Raw genomic sequence first — 22,754 nt, forward strand, 5'->3', positions numbered from 1 at the left:
AAAATACACATCAAAATATTATCATTGTAATGAGGCAATTATGGGAGATTTTTTACTATCTCATTTATACTATATATAATTTACTATAAATATGCATTAGAAAGAAGTCAACATGATTTTAAAGGGCAGGAAAAGAATGATTTGTTGGAATTCACCTCTCCTAAGCATGACAGTTAAAACCACAGTTGAATTTCTTTCATTCTGGAACAATTTATTGACTACTTATTATTTGTAAATCCCTGTTCCACATAGTTATTCTATGTCATTCACTAGGAAAAATAATTCACATTTCAGATTAGTTTAAAAGAGAAGAGATAAAGTTGGAATGAGCAAAAGAAAGGAATTTGGTATTTAGGGAGCTCAGAATAAATTTATAGAAAGATAATGTGTTCAGTTTGGGAGAACTCAAGTTCAATAGAGTCAGTAACAATTCTCCACCCATTTCCTTTATTGCTGCTGCCTCAAGATGGTCTCAAACCACAGAAAAAAATACTTCATATGTCCCACATCAATGAATTCTAACTTCATAATGAAAACTAGGAGAAAAGTAAGTATCGTTCAATGACAGCTGCTACAAAAATGTGTCAGCATTACTTGTAAAACCCTGGGAGGCAGAGATGTACCCTTTTCTGGGAAAAAAAAATTGGAAAAATGAGTAAACGTTACAAGAATTTGTCATAAAAGTGCTGAAATTACAATCCAAGCTGGCAAGATTTCTTAGAGTTTTCCTTTCCTTTGCGGTCTTCTGGAAAAGCTCAGGCTTCCTCCACCCTGAGATTGGGGCTCTTCCTAGCAGACTTACCAGGATGAACGTGGAGACAGCCAGCTGCCTCAGGGTAGATGGTTGGTGAACCCTGATACTCAGCCACTGATTCTTGACTGGCAACAAGTGTCTGAGTGTGCTTCTGAACTTCAGACATTTTAACCCTTGGCCTGAGGGTTTTGTTTCAAGAGGCACAAGGTCCTGCTTTTTAAAGTAGGAATGGGTGAGGGCTTCTAAGGAGTAAGGATTGCTTCTTTTTCTTACTTCTTTTTGTTTGAAATCAGCAAGTTTTCTCGAGAGGAAGAATTTCTATTTCTTTTTTTTTTTTTTAATTAATTTATTTATTTATTTAGGCTGTGTTGGGTCTTCGTTTCTGTGAGGCCTCTCTCTAGTTGCGGCGAGCGGGGGCCGCTCTTCATCACGGTGCGCGGGCCTCTCACTATCGCGGCCTCTCTTGTTGCAGAGCACAGGCTCCAGACGCGCAGGCTCAGTAATTGTGGCTCACGGGCTTAGCTGCTCCGCGGCATGTGGGATCCTCCCAGACCAGGGCTCGAACCCGTGTCCCCTGCATTGGCAGGTGGACTCTCAACCACTGCGCCACCAGGGAAGCCCAAGAATTTCTATTTCTTCCAAGGCAAGGCGCACATAACTGTTTTTTTTTCTTGTTGCTTATTTTTTAATTAACTTTTATTGGAGTATACCTGATTTACAATGTTGTGTTAGTTTCTGCTATACAGCAAAGTGAATCAGTTATACATATATATATATCCACTCTTTTTTAGATTCAGTTCCTATATAGGTCATTACAGAGTACTGAGTAGAGTTCCCGGTGCTATACAATAGGTTCTTACCAGTTATCTATTTTATATATAGTAGTGTGTATATGTCAATCTCTATCTCCCAATTTATCCCTCCCCCCTTTTCCCCCCTGGTAACCATAAGTTTGTTTTCTACATCTGTGACTCTATTTCTGTTTTGTAAATAGGTTTATTTGTACCATTTTTTTAAGATTCCGCATATAAGCGATATCATATGATATTTGTCTTTCTCTGTCTGACTTTCTTCACTCGGTATGACAATATCTAGGATGATCTATGTCACTGCAAATGGCATTTCATTCTTTTTTATAGTGGAGTAATAATCCACTGTATATATGTACCACATCTCCTTTATCCACTCCTCTGTCAATGGACATTTAGGTTGCTTCCATGTCTTGGCTATTGTAAATAGTGCTGCAATGAACATTGGGGTGCATGTATCTTCTCGAATTATGGTTTTCTCCAGATATATGCCCAGGAGTGGGATCACTGGGTCATATGGTAATTCTATTTTTAGTTTTTTAAGGAACCTCCATACTGTTCTCCATAGTGGCTGTACCAATTTACTTTCCCACCAACAGTGTAGGTGGGTTCCCTTTTCTCCACACCCTCTCCAGCATTTATTATTTGTAGACTTTTTGATGATGGCCATTCTAACCAGTGTGAGGTGAGGGGAGCAAATAACTGTTCTTGACACAGAGTCTCCCCAACCTGTGTGGCCTGTGTTACCCCTATGTTGTTCCAGACACTGATGCACATGGGAAATGTAGAGGGTACATGAGGCAGCTGTCAGAAGAAGAGGGGAATGGAGTGGGGTGGAGGAGTATTGTTTATAAGGTCTGTGCCCTTGGTGAGTAAGGGACATGCACAAAGTCATGGACCAGAGCTCATATTCTCTATGTCTGAGCTCTCTGGACACAATCACCCTGCACTGAAAAGACAATGGAGGCCAAGCCACACCATGCATTTTCCTTCTGTGGTCTCCAAGTTCTGGGTGTTATCTTCCCCTGAGGTAGTACAGATCCCAAATTGCTAGAAACCTCAACATGTCCATGAGATTTGTGAAGAAAATCAGCTCCATTCTCTTCTGCAGATTTTTCTATCCCCTACGGACTCTCCTGAATTAAAAGGAGTATAAGTTTTGCTCTGCAACGAAGCAAGATAGGGTCTTTTAACTCTGGAAAAACCTACAGTGCATTAAAATGGTGACTGACCCGCAGGCAATAATTCACAGTTCATGAGCCTATTCAATATGAAAAGGAGTTTCTGTTTGTGTCATCTTTTAAACTGCTCCAAAGTATTAGAAAACAAGAAGTACAATTGAAAGAAATCCAGACTAAACGTACAGATAACCGAAGAGTGGCAAACTTAAGATATTACAACTTACTACAATAGGATATTCAAACATTTAGACTGACTTCTGATATCTGATGTTTATATGTTCTGGGGCAAGAACTAGAAACAGTCTGTAAATAAGTTAATTATACTTGGATGGCTTTGATATCTGGTGAGACACTCATGATGTATTTTATGTATCTTGCATGTGACACGTGATGATTACGGCATATGAGGTAATGTTATACAATACATGGTGTGCATGAATTAAGAGAGAAATATGCAGCACATAATCATTTGGTACACAGATTCCTGACAGTCAATTTATATTCTGAAAGGAACAGATTTTTAGCTCATTGAGTTTGAAGTTGCATATATTGCCAAAGGATAAACAACCATATTCCCGTTTCTTCTAAGCAAATTATTTTTCACGTTGACAGGCATAAAGTGATTTTTCTTCGATGTAAATGACTGTAAAACCTTAGCCCTCTGACAAGAAAACACCCATATTGAAGATGAGTGAACCTCTCTAATAGTCTTTTAAAATTATTTTCCTCCTTTGGTATCAGGTGACTAGAAGGTTTAAAAAAAGTGAGGGGTTTAATTAATTCCTATTTGATTAGTATTTTCAAACAAATTTAAAAAGATATGACCAAGAACACCAGAATAAACCATGTGCCTGAAAATTCATAATGTATCTGTGTGCATAAATAAGGATTCTAAAAGATGGGATAAACATGGCTAGTTATATACACTTTTTTCTTAATAAAAATAAACTTGTATTTATCTCTGACATGGTGGAGCTATGAGTGGACGATGAAGTGCAATAGCGTTCTATTTCATGGGGAAATGTGGATTGGGACAGAGTCTACCTAAATACAGTCAACCAAAGCGCTTAGACTCAAAAACTTAGGTATGAAATTGTATAGTATGGTGTAGTGCAGCGTTCCTGGCCAAAGAGCTTGGACTCATTTGGGGAGATGTGATTAATATGTGAAACAATGGACAAACCATTAAAGACTAATGTAAACGATCGCTAAACACTGTGGTTGAACTGCAGACCTGTGGAAGCTCATGGGAAGGGGGTTCCGAGTTGGTCAACGAAGGCTTCACGGAGGAGGTGACACTGGAGTTATACTCCAAATGATAGGTGTGTGATCTGTTTAGGCTAAAGGAAGAAGAGGAGGCTGCCCAGGCTGGGGAGAAAAAGCATGAACATAAATGGAATGAGTTTTGTGTGTTTGAGGAACATTAAGAGACCCACCTGACTAAGAGCAGAGAGCACGTGTAGAGGAAAATGGAAAAGCTATTGGATCAGTAAAGGGGAGTCAGACCATGAAGGGCCTCAGAAACCTGGCAAGGGATTTACATTTGCTAGGGGTAAGGAGTGGTGAGATGAAAGCAATGTTTAGGGAACAGTCGTCTGGGGTCCACGTGCAGAACAGACTGGAGTGGGGTCGGGGCCGGGAGCTGAAGTCAGGGAGGTTCCCTGCGAGGCTGATGTTCTGATCCAAGAATGAGCTGGGGGAGGCAGTGACAACAAAGAGACAGGAACAGACACAAGCAACAAGATGAAGGCAGGCAGTAGATTAGCTGATTGAGTATCAGAGATATCAGAAGAGTGGCCCCCGCTTGCTGCAACTAGAGAAAGCCCTCGCACAGAAACGAAGACCCAACACAGCCAAAAATAAATAAATAAATTAATTAATTAAAAAAAAAAAAAAAAAGAAGTGACTGAACACAAGGTTTCAAACCTGGAAAATGAGAGGGGGTAAAACAAAAACAAAAACTGGTGTTGATGACAGAGATATCAAAACCAGGATGGATACCTGGTTGTGGAGAGACCAGTTCATTTACAGGCAGCTTGAGTTTTCACATGGACATCGGAGAAGTGCCTTTAAACTCTAGGTATAAACCAGGGGGCTTAAAAAGCCCCTTTTGGGCATTCAGAAGGCTAGGGAGGGAGTTGAGGCTATGATAATTAAGCCTTGAGGCTTTCTACTGGTTATAAAATTGGAGGAAGAGGGCTTTCCTGGTGGCGCAGTGGTTGGGAGTCTGCCTGCTAATGCAGGGGACACGGGTTCGAGCCCTGGTCTGGGAAGATCCCACATGCCGCGGAGCAACTAGGCCCGTGAGCCACAATTACTGAGCCTGCACGTCTGGAGCCTGTGCTCTGCAACAAGAGAGGCCGCGATAGTGAGAGGCCCGCGCACCGCGATGAGGAGTGGCCCCCACTTGCCGCAACTAGAGAAAGCCCTCACACAGAAACGAAGACCCAACACAGCCATAAATAAAATAAATAAATAAAAATAAATAAATAAACAGTACCTGTTGTTTAAAAAAAAAAAAGATTGGAGGAAGAAGAAGAGGTGTAGAATCTGGGAAATCATATTTTTCCTCCCCACAGTCACTGAGGGTGTAAGGAGAAAAGTGAGTGAAGAGAACGTGTGTTAGACCCTTAGTATCCCTTAAAATGCCATCAAAGAGACTGTCAGGTAGCCAAAAAGATACCCATAAAAACTCTAGACCTTTTTAGGATACATACGGAATAACTACCTATTGCACAGATAGAATGTAAGCACAAGAATTTTTTTTCTTGATTAGTTCACTCATGTATCCCAAGAACTGGAATCATGTCTGGTACCTAGTAAGCACTCATAGCAGGCATTAATTATTGAAGAAATGAGTAAATGAACGAATAAAGAGATCAGGAAGATGAGGTAAAATGGAATTGACGTTTTGTCACTCAGGCTACACGGGTCCTTTGAGGGAGCAAGCCACGCAGCAATTTGCATTTCGACTGCAGAGAGAGGTGAGGTAAAATCCCCCTTAAATCTGGGGCCAGTGTTCTGTGGGCAGGGATACAGCAGGGGTGGAGAAGGAGTTTCACTTTGGGGGGCAGGGGAAAGGCTCACTGCCTTTTCTAACTCTGCTGTTATAGATAACAGGCTGTGTGAAGAAAGCCCAGCGCAGCCGGGGTGATCTCATAGTAAAATTCCCTGAAGCATGCATAGTCATTGTTTCATTCAAAGCCAATGTCTGTAGCCAACATCACTCCTCCCAGCACTAAACTTCAGATTGGATCCACTGGGACGCTGCCATCCCAGAAAACATGGTGTTCCAGCCTCACATACTTTCTGCATGTGTGATGCAGGGGTCTCCCCAAAAGGGTGGAGTTTTAGCTATAAGGGGCCCTTTATTCCTAAGCCCAAAGGAGCTCACCCCCTTGATCTTGCCCGGTGGTTTTCTACAAGTTAAACTTAATAAGTTGAGGCTGTCTTTAGTCAGATTTTGGCCTCCCTGGGTTGAGATGACTAAACTTTTGTAATTTCTCACTCCTCTCTGATTTGATGGGTGGTATTTTTGCCAGAAAGGGACAAAGTCAGTCCAGAGGATTCTCTTATCCCATCAGAAATCCTGTCTGCTGTCTAAAAACGTGAAGGGAGAAGACTCGGGATCAGACACATTCAAGGTTAGAAGGGATCTTAGGAATCCTCTGGTCCAGGGTCCTAACGTCTTGCAAACGAGGGCTGGGCAGATGACAGAATGGTGAAAGGGAGTCACCGGATCTGTGTCAAACTGGAGACTTGATGACCTACCCCGAGGACTCCCGTTGAGGGACTTTTACAACCCCATGCTGGCTGGATAAAGCACATCTGTGCACTGTTCAGGCCCATGAGTCAAGTCAGTCCCTTCCTTTTACAGATGAGGTACCTGAGGCCCAGATAAGGGGCAAGAACATTTTATGATAGAAAGAACACCACTCTGGAAATCATGAGGCCTGAGGGTCTAGGCCTGACGGCACGCACCAAATGACCTTGAATTAAGGTCGACCTCTTGGAATCGCATTTCCTTCTCTGTAAAATAAAGAATTTCCCTAAGATCTTTTTGTGCTCTAAAATTTCAGGACTCTCCAAGGCCAGTCAACTAGTTAGTGACAAATCTCTAACTGGAGCTCAGGCCTCCTAGTGAAGTGTTCTTTTTACAAAAGCAAACCGCCTGCCAAGGCAAGGCAGAAGGAGGAAACAGCATAATCGCGTGGAAGCCAATGTTTGCTTCTTATGACATTTGCTCACAGCTTAGGCTGGTTGTGAGAAGCAAGGGGGAGGGAGACCCAGAATATTTCAGAGCCACACCCGGGGCTTTCTTGTCCCTACCTGAGCATCTGTTCAGGGTCCCAGGGCAGGTCTTCTGAAGATGGGGTGTCAGAAGATCTGAGAATCTCTGCTCCTTCCCACTGAGTACGGTCAGCCAACACCAAAAGGATGGATCCAACTGGGAAGAAATGTGGATCTACTTGGGGTTTTTTAAAATTTGTTTTTCTAGAGAATTTTTCATCCTGTTGGAAGGTGAAAGGGTAAAGAGCTATTCATGAGCCTCTGCTATAACCCAAGGTAAATCCTCATTCGAGGCTTCTCACTTCCAGTCTGATCTTACTCATTTTATTTTCTTTTTGTGTGTGTGGTGGTCCTTATTAGTAGAAATCACCTTGTTTATCTATCTACTTTTTATTCTCGGTATCACCCTTTCAATGAGAGCAGGGACTCTGTCTGCCTTGTTCACCATTATATCCCCAGTGCACAAAACAGTGCCTGGTCCACAGTGAGGTAGAATAAATATTTGATGGATAAATACACAATTGGTCAAAGTTCCACAGCTAATTAGTGGAGGAGTCAGGTTTTGTTACTCAACCTTCAGTTCTTTTCTGCAGACTACTGGGCCTCCGAGCAGTAACTTTGTCAGTGAATTGTGTGAGGAAGGGGACACTAGGTCTGGGCATCAGGATAGCATGATTAGAAGAAAGGGCCAGTTGACCTGAATTCTAATCCAAGCTCTGCCCACTCATGGGCATAAGACCTTGGCCAAATTACACAATGTTAATTTAGACAAGATCTTAGAGATCAACTGGTCTGAAGACTTTAAATATATGTATAGCATCAGAAAACCTTATTCAAACACAACCTTACACCGACCCAAATATACAAATCAGATAAAACAGTGCTAACTCTGGTAAAAGAAGAGGAGGGTTCAGAACTTGCCCTTTAAGCCTATACTTCAGACTCCATTCAGGTCACCTCTGAAACAGCTCTGAAAAACACTGTTGGAAAACCATCAAGTTAGTCCATTTGCCCACCTCGTTCAAGAATCCATAGCGTCAGGGCATTCACTCCATCAGGGCAGCCTATTCTATTGTTGTGACAGTTATGAGGAAGTCCAACCTCATCTTGGTCCCAAAGAACTGGAGAGCCTCCCCTATCCAGTTCTGTGCCAGCTGTCAAAAGACAAAGAACAGTAAGATATGGCCTTTGTCTTGAACTAGACAGACCTGGGTTCAAAGATCAGCTCTAAGCTACTCATCTTCTCTAGCCCTTAAATACCTCTTTCGGTTAGGGATGTGATAGTACTTATCCCATGGTAAAGATTGTGGTAACAATTAAGGGCAGCAATATGAAGGTCTTAGTACAATGCCTGACACAAGGTAAGTGATCAATAAATTTTAGCTATTATTCTCAGGATTGACATCTATGTCGTTACTTATTACCACCTCACCCTCTCAACATCAACACCAACACCACTGCTATTACTTCTCTTCAAGGAACCTACAGGTCACTAGAGGAAGCAGCTCAGTCTTCAGTAAGATACAATTCATCACCATAAGTTCTATTATGGAGGTCTGCACTAAATACTTTAACTATTAGCCAATAGCATCAGGGTAAAACTTACTCAAGCAAACATGTGATGTCCATTGATTTCTCCACTATGCCTTGAAACGTTCTGACTTTTCCTGGCCAGACCAAATGGAATCATTCATGCCCTGTAAGATCTTACCACACACACCAGCATCAGTATCATCTGGAAACTTGTTAGAAATGCAAAATTTCAGGCTCCACTCTAGACCTACAGTAGCAGAATCTGCATTGTAACAGAAGCTCCAGTTGCTTCTTATGTGCATTAAAATTTAAAAGGTGCTCTGTCCACCTTACTAGGATTCATGAGAGAACTGAATGGGATGCATAAAAGCACCTTAGAGCCAATCAGCTGTGAATTCCTCAGTGCCTTCCAGATTCCTTTACACACAGAACTTGTCCAACACTGATTGACACATGGCAGAACTATCCCAGCAGGCCATCCTACTTGACCTCTGCATCAGTTATTGAATGCCTGGACCGTCACACTATCCTTGTTTTATAAACTATATATGTTCTCTGCGGACCTCAGGAAATTCCACTAAAATGCTTTCTGCCTCAGAGTATATTCATGTTCTTGAGCCTGCCGAGTCCCTGTGTGGTCATCTTTCAGAATTCAATTTGACCTACAGTTATTACTCCCACTCTATTTTATGGAACATTTTCAGCTAGCTACATGATTTAATGGGTTTAAACACATCATTATTGCCATTATTTCATAGTTCACATGCCTAAAATAATACATGACACATTTTTAAATGCTTCTGAAGACTTATTTTAAAATTCTATTATGTAGGAATTAATAAAATCTACTCATTAAATCTTACCACCCAGGACAGCTAAGTCAGTTCTAGTTGGCAGTTGGGTGATCAGAACAAATGTAAAGGGGATATACCCTGAGGTATCACCAGAAGGTTGGAGCCAGACACCACAGGGGAAAGGAAAAACTTAGATAGCAGTAGAGCCAATGTCCTCTTAGGTGGCCCAACATAAAAACAAATGATCCAATAGTGCAAAGTCCCCAATTGATTTCACACAGGTGAACAATGCAGGCACTTAGTATAAAATATTCCTCAGACTCTCTAGAGGGCCAGCTGTGAGTCAGATATCATTAGGGAAATATATGAACTGGGAGGGATGAGGAGGTAGCAGAGGAAGACAAAACTGACAAGGATCCAAAGCAAGGACTCACAAAGTCAGAAGTAAGAAGTCATCCCTGCGGGGGCTAGACTGGTACTCACCACCCCATTCAGCCCTCAATTTATTAGTCAGTGCTACAGAAAAATAAGCAGAAACATAAATACCAGAAAACCATGGGGAACTGTCCTAGGTTAGGCGCACCAACATGACCATCTTCTCCGCTGTTTCAGGATCCCCTGTTCCATTATAAGATTGCCTCCGCTCACTTCCTAGTACGGCTCACTCCACATACAGTTTCCCAGCCAGCCCTGTCCAGGGAGCCTTTGGCCACCCTGTTTCAGGCATGTTGGGGTTGACGTCAGCAGCAACTTATCTCTATGGAGACACAGAAAATACTCTGGCTGTATTGTGACCAGAAGTGGTGCCTAGTTCTTTGTGGTCTGGTATTCTTGAGACGAAAACCAAGACTTGAACTGGGGATCAAGCTGGCCTATTGTCTTCTCTCCTTGAGCTGCTCCATCTGTTATCTTATGGTCCCTATAGCTGGATAGGTATAGAGTTTATTTAGTTCAAACTCCATTCACATATAGCCTACTCTCTGGGGACCACAAAAGTGTCAAGTCTACCATCTTTAGTCTCTGAGTTACCTGCTTTGTAACTACACAGAAAGCTCAGAATTCTCCTCATAGTCAGCCACTATGCAAATTCTGAATGGTCAAAACCATCCTACCTTGACATAAAAGCTTCCTTTGCCTCTGGGTTTGCTGATAATTCTATTTTAATTAGAATAGTTTACATTATTTTTAATATTATGGTGCATCAAGAAACCAATGATGGAATGAGAATATAATACATATTGTCCAGTTAGATGGAGAGTATGACAATGCTTTTGATGCAAATTATAAATCCCATCGTTGCAGAAACCACAATAAAGTCTCTTGCCAGCAGTTTCTCCCTTTCCCTCTGCCTCTTAAGCACCCTGGTACTTCCCCATGTGTCCCCCCCAATCGCACCCTTGCCACGGCATGGCTTACCCTGTCCTCTTGGGAACTGTGAATAATAAACCATCTTTCCAATGGCAACTGCATCCTGATATGTTGGTCTTACTAGATCCCAAATTTTCTATTAATCACTATATTTTAAAGCACTGGTCAAATTTGAGCCCGAGTTTGATTGTCAGTCAATGGACTTGCCTTAAGAAAGGAAGTAGTCCTGCCTAAAGCCCCCTGGACACAGTGCTGAGAGGATGTGGACAGTGAGAATATCCATATTGCCCATCAGGCCGCCTGCCGCTGTGCTGCCATCACACTCCTTGCATTGTGCCCAGGCTCCAGCGTCAGGGCTTCTGCAACCTGTGTTCCCTTCTGGGCACAGGCTGATTCATGCTCCTGAGTGAAGCTTTGTGTCTACTCAGAATATAAGGACCTGAGCCATGTTGGTGTGGAATCCCCCAGAGCCAGAAACCATTCCTAAAGGAAAAGCATGGTAGGGACGAGGGAGACGGGCAGGGAAAGTGAGCAGAGACTATGAACTCAGAGAATGAAGCTCTATAGTTTTCTCTTTTCCAAAATATCATGCTTTGATGTTTTAAAACCATGTTGCTTCTTAGTCTCTAAAGTTTCTCACTTGAAATAACTTGTGGGCCTCTTGTTTTAGTTTGAATCAGAGCTTAATTAAAGATATTTGGAGCTTTTAAAATGTATTCATATAAGTGGCTTCTATGTGCAAAATTCTATTTTAGACATCTTAGTATGTTCTGAATAAGCAGACACCATCCCCATTTTAGAAATGAAAAAAAAAAAAAAAACCCCACAGATTTAGGAAGGTTAAGTAACTTGTCCCAAATCACACTACTTGTGAGCGACAGCCTATATTGGGACCCAGATTTTTTTACTCCAAACTCACTATTTTCTGCTACATGCCCTTCAGCTCCCTTCTGCGGAGTGCAACCGCTTGATAAACAGTCTGTGTCTCCTGAGGCAACGTAATTCATTCCACGTTAACCTGCAAAAGGACATGGGTTAGCACAGGCCATCTTGTTTTGGAAATATAATCCAGGGGAAATGCATTCTTCCCTATTCACCACGTATGAGCTCTCTCTGGCCACCTCCATTCTTCTCAGCAAGGAGTCTATACCAACTGCCATGGATATGTCTCTTCTTCCTCAGGTTAGGATAATAGGATTCCATAAACTGCCAACAACTGAGAAGGCCCCATAATATTCTGGAGCAAGAAGTGGATGCTACTGCTTCATTTCTGGATGTTCCCTCTACAGATCCAGCTACAGATCCAGTACACAGATCCAGATCAGATACAAAAGATCTGATCTTTTGTATCGCTTTGGGGAAGTCAGTTCATTTCTTCCTTTCTTCCTTTCACCAACCCCCTGACCTATTTCCAACTTCCAAGTTCTTTATCAAGAATCTCCCCCCAGGGGCTTCCTTGGTGGCGCAGTGGTTGAGAATCTGCCTGCCAATGCAGGGGACACGGGTTCGAGCCCTGGTCTGGGAAGATCCCACATGCCGCGGAGCAACTAGGCCCGTGAGCCACAACTACTGAGCCTGCGTGTCTGGAGCCTGTGCTCTGCAACAAGAGAGGCCACGATAGTGAGAGGCCCGCGCACCACGATGAAGAGTGGCCCCCGCTTGCCGCAACTAGAGAAAGCCCTCGCACAGAAACGAAGACCCAACACAGCCAAAAATAAATTAATTAATTAAAAAAAAAAAAAAGAATCTCCTCCCACCTATCCCCACCTCCAGCTTCCTACTCTAAGTATTTGATCTGTCCTAAGAATCTTTTCATCTCTTCTAATCAGCCAGAATATTGGTTCTATCATAAACTTTATCATCTTATCTTCAAGCCAAGTAGCTACATGATTAGTGATTGCCTCATGCACAAAAACAAACACAACACAAACAAGGTTACTAAGGTGTTCTGTGAGTTCAGACTTCTTGAATTTTAATATATTACCATAGTTTCCCTTGAAAATGTCTACTAAAAACTAATAATAAAACTGCCTGTTAACTGATAACTCATCATGCAGGGACTTATAAAAACTGTCCTATTAAACACTGTCCAAGTATTTAACAATACACCCCTTTCTAGAAATTTATTATATTAGTATTTTATACTTTTAAAGTTATTTTAGTACAATTTCTCAAAAATATTTTAGCAAAAAACTTTTGTGGCAAGCTATTAACATCCGTGGAACATCAATTTAGGAAATTTTGGTCTAATTATTTGAAAGCATCTGAATGCATTAAAATACGGGAAACATTTTAAATGCCCTCTTGGGAACTTGAAGCTGTAGTAATTTACAATGATAATTTACAATGATTAATATTTGATGGACCTCTGAAGGCAAATAAACTGACCAGTATTTGTTGAGTGTGGAAAATAAAGGCAGATTCTATTTTTTTCCTAACAGACATTCTTGGAATCCCTAGGAAAAACTGAAGAGTGAGAACTGGATCTTTTGTCACTCCAGAACATCATAACCCTAGGCAATTGTTTCTCAGTACTTGAAAACACATTTATCATGATCAAATTAAATGTTAATTCTATATAGGGCATGAAGAATGGACTCAGTTCAGTGACAAATAAATATAACAGTGAATCACTTGTATATTTTTTACTGTGACAAAATGAGCCTATGTTAATTCTACAGTAAAAATAAAGATTAAAAATAGAATTTTAATAGAGGAAGAAGAGGTAGAAAGGCACCATGGGAAGGAGATGCTTGATGAGAAAAAACATGGAAATATTTCTGAAGGTCCTGCACCGGCAAGAGCCCTTTTACTTACTCCATATGAATCCCAAAATTGAACATTATGTCAATTGACAATATTTATCGAATGATTACTCATTAGATCAATATCAACTCTTGAAGCTTTGTGGCATATGACTTATAGCAAAACTAACATTTGATAAATGCACCTGGAAATTAGACTATTCCAGTGGGGGAAGCACAGAGCCAGAACTTGCTTATTATTCTCATGGGTCGATAGCGTCATGGAATTCCAGGATATGAATTGTATGGTTATTTCCCCAAGGGTTTATTGTCATTCCTACCCACATTAGCTTATCAGAAAATTCTGAGGGAGACATCTTTCCTGAGGGCTCTGTGGGGCAGAGAAATGAGCAAAACAGTCAGCACAGTCTCCCTTTGGCATAAACAATTCTTCCCCAACATTGGTCAAGGGTTTTCCCTCTGGTCTAAGACTCCCCGGGTTCCATTCAAGTCAACTGCACAAAGGAGGTGGCAAAGGCAAAAGAGGCCCAGGAATAGGCAAAGGAACCCAAACTGAGGGCACTGCTGTTCTGTGTTCTCACAGATGTGGGAACTGTGGGAACTGTTCCCACAAATGCAGCGGGTACCCTCACACCTGGTCTGCTTGGAACTGAGAGATGGAGGGTAATGAAAAAGTCCCTTAAAACAAGCAATGGTATATGCAAAGATATATAATGTAAACTTATTTACCATCTTTGTAACTGTTTTCTACTCATTGTATTTATTCCTTGTTTCTTTTTTTCTTGCCTTCTCTGGTATTAAAAGTCCCTTAAAACAAGCAATGGTATATGCAAAGATATATAATGTAAACTTATTTACCATCTTTGTTAACTGTTTTCTATTCAATGTATTTATTCCTTGTTTCTTTTTTTCTTTTTCTTTTTCTTTTTTTTTGCCTTCTCTGGTATTAATTTTATATAATTCCATTTTCTCTCTTATCAATGATACTTTTTTTAAAAGAAATTTGAATAGTTGACTTAGAGTTGGCAATACACATTTATAATTAATCTAAGTCCACCTTTAAATAACACTGTTCCACTTCACATGCAGTGCAGGCACCTCATAACTGAGTATCCCCTTCATCTCCCTGTCTCTTATGACATCACTGCCCTTCACTTCACTTATCTGTATGACATTATCACTCAATGCATTGCTATTATCATTAATTAAAACAAACAGCTATCTTTTGGAACAATTAAGAATAAGAAAAATAAATGATTTTATACATCGTCATTTATTTCTTCTCTGATGCTTCTCCCTGCTTTATATAGACCCAAGTTTCTAACAATATGAATTTCCTTCTCCCTAAAGAACTTCTTTTAATATTTCTTGCAGGACAGGTCTTTTGGCAATGAATTTTCTGTTTTATCTCCCTGAGAAAAACCTTATTTTTCCTTCACTTTGAAGGATAATTTCACTGGATACAGAATCTAAGTTGGTAGGGTCTTTTTTTTCTTTCATCATTTTAAGTACTTTGCTTTTTTCTTGCGTGATGAGGAGTTTGTTGTTTTTCTTTCTTTCCTTCTTTCTTTCTTTCTTTCTTTCTCCTTCCTTCCTTCCGGCTGCACCACAGCATGCAGAACTTCCCCAACGAGGGATCAAACCTGCACCTCCTGCAGTGGAAGCATGAAGTCTTAACCACTGGACCACCAGGGAAGTTCTGTTGTAATTCTTATCCTTGTTCCTCTATAGGTAAGAGCTCTTTTCCTCTGGCTTCTTTCAAAGTCTTCTCTTTGTCTGCAGTTTGAACATAATGTGTGTAAGGGTAGTCTTTTTGTACTTATCCTGCCTGTTGTTATCTGGGTTTCTGATTCTGTGATTTGGTGTCTGTAATTAATTTTGGAAAATTCCTGGTCATTATTACTTCAAATATTTCTTCTGCTTTATTTCTGGTATTGTAGTTACATGTATATTATACCTTCTGAAATTATCCTGCAGGTTTTGGACGTTCTGTTCTGACTGGGGGTTTTTTTTTTTTTAATTATTCTTTTTCCTCTGCATTTAGTTTGAGACATTTTTTTTTGCCATCTCTTCAAGTTCATTGAATCTCTCCTGCTATCTCAACACCCTCTTCTCATTTGTTCTATGCCACTACTCCCCTAAACAGCTCTTATCAAAATTGTCAACAGTTTCAATGTTGTCGAATCCAATGGGAAATCCTCAATCATCTAAAACCTGTCCTACTCAGCCTCTCAGCGGCATCTGATGTAGTTGATCCCTCACTTCATGAACCACTTTCTTTACTTGGCTCTGGCCAGAATGCCACACTTTTTGGTTTCCCTGGTCCATCATTGTCCACTCCTTCTCAGGCATTTTGGTCAGCTCCTCCTTATCTTTCTGACCTCTGAACACTGGTGTCCCGGAGTTCAATCCTAGGACCTCTTCTTCCCTCTCTCTACCTTCCCTCTTCAAATGTCTCATTCAGTCCCATCTCTATGCTGACAACTCCCCTGAAATATCTCCAGCCCCATCCACTCACCTGAACTCTGTATCCTATAAGTTTCTCTTCAGATTATATCCAGGTTCTCACCTCTTTCCTCCAGCTCCACCAATGCCGTGTGAGTCCAATACTTGTTACACCTGGGGTACTCCCATAGCCTCCTCTTTTGGCTGGCTTTCAGCCTCCATCGTTGCCTCCCTTTATTATAGCCTCCCTCCATCAACAGGAGCGATCCTTCGGAAAAGTAACTCAGATCATGCTACTCCCCTGATAAATGTTCTATAATGTCTCACTGTGAGTAAAGCCAGAGCCCTGACCAGGGCCTATAAGACCAAATATTATCTTACATTTATCTCTACCATTTCCTCCTCACTTAACTACAGTGAAATCCGCCTCCTTGCTGTTTCTCAGACTAGCCAAATGCACTTCTACCCCAGGGCCTTTACCCTGGTTGGTCCTCTGCCTTGAAAGTGCTACCCCACACATCCACAGGACTCTCTCATTTTTTTGTATCCTTTCTCAAATGTCATCTTATCACAAAAGCCTACCCTGACCATTCCAGAAAAAATACATTACACATTCACACACATATACAGCTGTCACTATCTCCCAATACTGGTTTTATTAGTACTTATTACCACTTTTTTAATTGAAGTATAGTTGATGTACAATATTATATAAGTTACAGGTGTACAATATAGTGAGTCACAATTTTTAAAGGTTATACTCCATTTATAGTTATTATAAAATATTGACTGTATTCCCTGTGTTGTACAATATATCCTTGTAGCTTATTTTATACATAATATTTAGTTTATATCACTTAATCCCCTACCACTGTATTGCCCCTCTCCCTACCACCTTTTATCTTATAGACATCAAATTGAAATTTAATTATCTATCTCCTCCAGTAAGACAATGTCGATATGAGAATGTACACTTTGTCAGAGAAGGGACTTGGCCAGTATCTCCAATGTCTAGAATTCTGCCTGACATGTAATAAGTATTCAACAAATTTGTTTTTAAATAAATGAACAAGCAGAATAACTCGGAATGCTTATGCATTCCAACCGTAAATCCAAGCTTAGAGAGTAAAGGCAAGTGTTTCCAAGTGATTGCAATCTGAAGGGGAAGTTTTTCTTGGCCATCCACATAAGCTTTTTGCAATTATGGTATATGAATGTGGAATCTTATATCATGGGTCATCAACCACAGGAAAAATTAAAGTAGATCTTGGGCCACAAAGAAGCAGAAGGCAATACTTAAGGGCTAGAAAAGGGATTAGACAATTAGTCACCACTTGATTTGCCAGAGTGGTTGAGAGCATAGGCGCAGGAGTGAGATGGATCTGGGTTTGAGTCCTCACTGCCAGGTCTTTGCTCCACCACCTTGAGCAAGTTAGTTACTCTCTCTGAATCTGAGTTTTCTGACCTGTAAAATATGGCTAAAACCTTCCAGAGTTGTAAGAATTACATGACATAACATTCTTAGCACAGTCACTGGCACATAATAAACATTTAATATATGCTGACTTTATTCATTTATTATTTTTAATATATTGTTGTACCATGACTCAACTCACCATCAGTACATTTCATTAAGTAACATGGTAGTTGCACATACCCACCCTCCAGAAGAATTCTCCAAGGGGTAAGAGACTGTTTACTGGCTTTACTCACAAGAATCTTCACTCTGTGGTTAGGTAGGAACACCTAACCCTTAATGGAATGATATGATCTACATATCATTCCATTAAGGGTTCGTTGATTCAAGACTTCCTAGGGAATACATAAAGACTTTTTGAGAATAATGGAACCCACACTCAGATGAGAACTTTAGTCAATAAATTACACAAACCCATTTGGAATGTGTTTTTCACATGCTTCCTATTCCCCTGCACTAAGGACCTGGTGACTAGCCTTTGCAGTGAGACTAGAGGAGGAGTCTCTATGCTGATCTGGTCAGAGTCTCTCCTCTGTGAAGAGGAACCATGATGCTTTTGCTCTATATTACTGGTTGATCTGTGCTGGGATATCCTTTCAGTTCTCCTGTTACTAATCTTATTTCTAGCTTATGTACTTCTTCAAAGTCTTCTCTGAGTCTTGAGTCTTCTTACGAATCCTAGGAGTAGCTAAATGGTACAAGGGTCCAAAACAATCCCTTTTTCCTTTATTCATTCAACAGAGGTAAAAAGCTACTATGTGACAGACCTCATGCCAAGGTAACAGAAAGCAAGACAAACACAGTATCTGACCTCTCCTCTGGGAGCTGGAGTCTAATGAGAAGCACAGACAGTGAATGCGTGTGAGTGTTGTGTGTGTGTGCATGTGTGTAATAAGAACTGTCATGAGTGAATCAGAGTTCCCTGCAATACACAGGAGAGGTACCACACCCAGACTTAAAATACCATGGAATTGAGGGAGTTACATTTAAGGGACTGTTTTTCAAGCCTTTTGACCATGATCCACACTAAGAAATATAATCTAGAGTGCAACTCACTTATTCACACAAAACCAAAACAGACATCTCATGAAACAATACAATTTTTCTATTCTATTTCATTTAATTCTATACTTTTTCTCTTGCTAAAAAATACCTACTACACCTACTACAGTAATTTTATGACCCTTTGATAAGTGATAACCTGCAGTTTGAAAAACGCTGATGTAAAGCAAACACTAAAGATGAGTACCAGTTAGCCAGCTCTGGGGTAGAGTAGGAATTGAGAGTAGCAGACACATGTCCCAGGCAAAACACATTACACACGAGGTCCCTGAAGTTAATGCATGTTGTTTCATTTCCTGTCATCCTTAGTGTTGTGATTATGATCAATTAGCCACCAGTTACTGTTTCTACTTACTTTTAAGGTGTCTTCCTGTACTGAGGAAACTGAGAAGTAAAAAATACATTTCCCAGACTCCCTTGCAGCTAGGTTCTACATTTAAAATAGGCTCTGCAAGTTAGCTGCAGTATCATGAGTAGGAAGTTGGAACTGAGTCAGACCCAATGTGCTCTAGATTTTAGATAGCTCCAGCTGGAAGCAACATCTTAAAGACATGGCATCTACATGACAGTAGCCAGAGTCACCAGCTTTAGCTGCTGAGAAGTAGTTGTGCCCATGGTGGCAGCAGCTTCCCTTGGATTATGACTATGGCAGTATATTCTTTTATTTTATTTTATTTATTTATTTTTTGGCCAGGCCATGCAGCTTGCATGTGAAATCTTAGTTCCCCAACCAGGGATCAAACCGGCATCCCCTGCACTGGAAGAGCAGAGTCTTAACCACTGGACCTCCAGGGAAGTCCCCTGTGGCAGTATATTCTTAAAATTAAGGGTGGCCTCTGATTTCTGCTCTCTTTCAATGATTTTGAAAGCACGTACTTCCCTGTATTAAATCCCTTCTTAAAATACTTAAGCTGTGTCTTGGGTCACGTTTTCCAGAAGCAGGTCTGAGATGAGCATTTGTGTACAAGTAATTTATTAATGAAGTGCTTCTAGGAGAAACCATTAAGGGGTTGGGGGAGTGGGACTGGGAAAGGGAAGAAGCCAAGTTAGGGTAAAATTTTAGGCATAGTTCCAGTCTCAGCCAGATCTCACAGAAGTGCTCTCGTGATAAATTATATCTCAGAGGTTGACCTAAGTTGAGGCAATGTAGCTAGCTAGGCTTTCAGACCCTCACACCACCTGTCACTGGCTATGGGCCACAGCTGTGGGTGCAGGGGGACACCCTGTGCTTGCAGAGAAAGTGACTCCAGGGACACAAGGTCAGTCCTCGGAGAGGTGTGGGTGGCTAAAAGCAAAGGCTTATAGAAGCTGGGGGAATGACACAAAGAAACATTAAACAAGGACCTAGGAGGTACATGGAGGACAGGTTCCTCCATAGGGTGATTTCTAAAACTTGTCCCAAACCCTGACAGATACAATCAGCAACAAAGTCACAAGTTACTGCTTACTCATTTATATTCATTGTCATGTAGGTTATAATTACCCCCACTAAAAATGCTACTGAAGTTGAACCTGCAACTACTGATAAAATAGACTTGTTTTCAGAATTGTCCTCATACATGGAATAATTATTAAGCAAAGACCTAGATTCAGCCCTTTGGACTTTAGGTTTTCTACATCAGGTATAGAATTTTGTTAAAATGTGTTGAGGTTTTTTTCATTTTCATAAACATCTAGCAAGAAAAAAGAAAAACAGAAATACTCCCTGATATCTGCAGTTGCTAAGGGCTCTTGGCAACTTAACACAGGGTGGAAGGATGCAGCCATATTAACCTCGAACTTCAACTTACCAAGCCTGTACACTACTAGGCCCCCTGGTGGTTTCCTTCCTGATGTGCAAAGAAGCATTTCTTCCCCTAAAAAAGAGATTGAATAATTTTACTCTCTGTTTATCTATTTCAGAGTCCAGTCAAGATTTACTGTTACACAATATTTATTTCTTTCAAAGTACTTTACCTCCTTCAAATCATCCATTTGACAAGCATGGTTTGACCCAGCTGATTAAGAAGCCATAACTAATTCCCTTCTCTTCTCCTATTCTTTAATATTAAAAACTAACAAAACTGGATAAAATTGTATTTTTTTTAATGTCAGAGATAAAAAGAAGAAAGTATTGTATTTTTGATAGTGAAGAGATCTGAAATTCCTTTTGATTTTCTGGTAAAAATTTATATCCAGTCTTTCATTGACAAAGATGTGAATAGCAGCAAAATTATCAGCTGGGATCATATCAATATATATTAAGAATATAGCTTGTATATAACACAGTAGTTTGAAGTTAGACATGGATATCTTATTTATTGTTGGTAAAAGTCATTTGCAAGGGTTGGTGGGTTTCTTGTATCTAGGCATCCTAGATCATTACTGCCTGGCTGTTCTCATTACGAACCATGTCTTCCCAGTTAGCCATCCAGGTGGGGAACCCCATAGCTTTCTCCCCAGGGCAGGCTAGGTGACAGAACCTACACGCAGGTCCACACCATGACTGTTATACCTATTGGTACCTGCTGGCAAAATTGCTGTTTTTCCCCAAGTGATAAAAGTTATATTCCCATGGACTAGGATGAGCGGGTGTAGGATGGGGGATAGGACAACATTCAGGGTGTCTTGACTTACACAATCCTTAACTAAACTAAAACAGTAAGGCAACATTATCAAACAAGACCAGTGCTAACAAGAATTTCTTTTCCCTTTCTGCTTATCCTGGCAATTCCATCAACATTTCTTGTGCCCATTTTGTATTACCTCTTTCTTGTTTGTTTTATAATTCTCTTCTGTAATATTATATTAACTACCCAATGTATTATTGAACACCTGAACTATAAAGAGTCTCACCTTTCACTAATAAGCAAAATCAAGGGGTTTGTTTTGGTTGAAAATTGAGGGGTTTATTTTCAGAAAGTAACACTCTCCCAAGCCACCCAAAAATTCTCATGTTCTCAAAATTGTAATGACCAAATTTTCTGATCATAGTGCCATAAAATTGGGAGTTTATAACTAAAGGATAAGTAGAAAACTTCAAAGACACTTAAAAACCAAAAATTCATTTTCTATATAATTTTATAGTGAAACAAGAAATAAAAGTGATTATAATTATAATTTATATATAATAAGACATAACAAAGATGACAATGTTGTACCTTAAAACACGAGATTCTGCCAAAGCTGAATTGAGAGGAAAATTCATAGTCTTAATGCATTTTTATTAAATAAAAAATAACAAAGATGAAGTCAGAATTTAAATGAAAAAAATTAGAAAAAAATAGCAACAGAATAAATTCCAGGAAAATAGAAAAAAGAAAATATGAGAAGAAATAAGAGAATTATATACTGGAGCATATTACAGTTAAGTATATTTTAGAAGTGTATTATTTGAAAAGACCAATAAAATAGAACGTTGGCAAAACTAAACACATAGTTACACACAAAAGGAAATGAGTAAAAATATTAAGAAAGAAGGTATTACTACCAATATGAAGGAAATACAGAAAATTCATAAGAGAAAGCCATATAAAACTATTGCAATAAAATTTAAACTATCATCATAAAGGATAATTTTCTAAGGAAATATAACTATTAGTTAACAATAGCTGCATAATAAAGTCAGTATTTTAAGACAATAAGCATTTATTACTGCTCATGAGTCTGTGTGTCAGCTGTGCAGTTCTTTTGATCTTGTTGGGCTCACTCATTAGTTTGCAGTCAGCTGCAGATTGATTAGGCAGCTCTGCTAATCTTCCTGGGATCTTGCACATGTTTAGCAGATGACTGACTTCAGGCAGTCTAGGATGGTCTTGGATGGGACACTGCAGTTTCCTCCATGTGCTCTCTCATTCTCCAGCAGGCTAGTTTGGGTTTATTCACATAGAGGTAGCAGGGTTCCAAGAGCAAGAGCAGAATTACACAAGTCTACCTGACGTCCAAGCTTGGAAATGAAACACTGTCACTTCTATCAGATTTTACTGACTAAAGCAAGTTACAAGGTCAGCCAAGATTTAAGGTGCTGAGAAAGGAAATTCACATTTTGATGGGAAGAGCTGCAAAGCCACACTGCAAAGAACATGGATACAAGGATATCATTAATTGGGTCCTCTGGTGCACTCAACCTGCCACAAAAACTGACCAAAGAGAAAATCTGGATATACCATGAAAGACACTGAAAGGGTTGTCAAAGAACTACCTCCAAAATATGCATCAGACCCTATGTGCTCCACCAGCAAGTTCTTTCAAATATTTGAGGAACAGAGAATTTTTATGCTACAATACTGGTCTGGGG

The sequence above is a fragment of the Eschrichtius robustus genome, chromosome 1 (assembly GCF_028021215.1).
Source record: "Eschrichtius robustus isolate mEscRob2 chromosome 1, mEscRob2.pri, whole genome shotgun sequence".
Lineage (NCBI taxonomy): Eukaryota > Metazoa > Chordata > Mammalia > Artiodactyla > Eschrichtiidae > Eschrichtius > Eschrichtius robustus.